Below are 1,853 nucleotides of genomic sequence, written 5' to 3'. Positions count from 1 at the left end.
TTGAAAATGTTGAGAAAGTCCAAATTATTAATTGGTAGCAACGATACTCAATCAAAAACGAGAAACACATTTAATTACGTCAATTTTTGTAATATTTTGCAATAGAAATTTCTAATGAACCACACAGAAATATCAAACGTGAAATGCAACTCAGAGTTATGAGGCATTCCCATCTTAGAGGTACTTACTTATGTCAATCGAGTGAACAATTGAAACAAATACAAGACAATAATTATCTCGAGCGGTAAGTTCACAACTCATAGAATATCCGTCGAGTGAATACTTGAAACAAAATCAAAACAATAATTCTCATGACAGGTGGAGATTATAGCATTCTAGATCAGATAATAAAATTTTAATCAATAAAATAAACATAGATATGCTTTTAATTAAGTGTAGACGTGCACTTGAAAACAGAAGAGACAATTGCTCTACTTTGAAAAGATGGACAGATTTTGTACTCGATACCATAAGTCATGGGATGATGTGATAAAAAACTGCTTCGAAAAGGAGGAGCCGCGAAACGATTTCATTATCGCTGCATTTCAATACGTCCTAGACATGATCGTATTCGGAGATATGGTACAAACTACAGAACTTAAGGTGCAAGAATTTATATGCCGAATCTACAATTCTTATAAAAATATCTGCACATCAACGTCTGAAGGGCCATTGGGATTGATGGCGGAGTTTTTGAGGTTTGCCAACGAAGAATTGAAATACACTAGACCAGATGTAATTGTAATCATTGCAATGGGCATTGCGTACATCAAGAAAGCAGTCGGATCAAATTATCATATACAAGCGGTCTATATCGCACGATTCATTACGGATTTGTTGAAATTACACATATCTGAGATGGAAAGTACATAAAATCTTATCATGTGATATATTCCACTACCACGGCAACGCAATTATTTTCTTCTACCAGTCTCTGCAACGATGTCGAATCAACAGAAGTTTAATATTGTCGTGCAGGGTCTGATGTATTATCACCTGTTGAAACTCAACAAACATATCAATTGCGGTGGACCACCGGATGATTTTCATCTAATACTCTCTTGTACGCCATTCAAGAACCTTCATACAAAGAAAGGAAGCATCAATAAGAGACTCTGCAAATTCATCACGACAAAGTGCAAGTTGTTGAAGCAATACAAACACGGCGACAACATAGCGCCTGCATTAATCAACGCTGGATTCAAGCGCCCAATAATCAGAATAAACTATTTAATGTCTTCGGAATTAATCAATGAAGACAACAAACGAAAACTTCAGAGTTTGAAATAGAATTGTAATTTATCGAAATAGATTATAGAAAGGGTCACCCGCGTCGTGGATCGATAAATTTTAGCAATTAATCCACAACCAAATATATTGTATAGTATGTGTGAGTATATGCACAACTTTTTAATCTATATCTTTAGAAAAATGCAAGAAATAGCGTGCAGTTTTGATTTTGAAAATTTCAAGAAGAAAATTATCTTTAGTGTGGAATTTGCGTGTTACAACGTTATGAGCTAAAGACTTATAAAATTACAGTATGGCCTTTCCATTTGTAGTGCAATGACACTAAAATAATGTGATAGTTTTTTCTGTATGGTTACGGGAAATCTCTAGTATATTTTGTGAATTGGATCTACGTTTATGTGTGACCTGCGCTGATCTGATTATTATAATTAATATAACATATCTTCCATTGTGTTTATGCATAACGCTCATCTTCATTGTATATTGGTTAAGCACTTCTGATGGCAGTTGTGTGATCCGCTTCTCCTAAAATCTGATTGCCACTTGGAAATTATTTCATATACGTTTGTGTGCCGTGTGTTACGAAGACTACGTGATTAGAA

The sequence above is a fragment of the Ornithodoros turicata genome, unplaced genomic scaffold (assembly GCF_037126465.1).
Source record: "Ornithodoros turicata isolate Travis unplaced genomic scaffold, ASM3712646v1 ctg00000916.1, whole genome shotgun sequence".
In the NCBI taxonomy this organism is placed as follows: domain Eukaryota; kingdom Metazoa; phylum Arthropoda; class Arachnida; order Ixodida; family Argasidae; genus Ornithodoros; species Ornithodoros turicata.
This window is presented reverse-complemented; position numbering follows the sequence as displayed.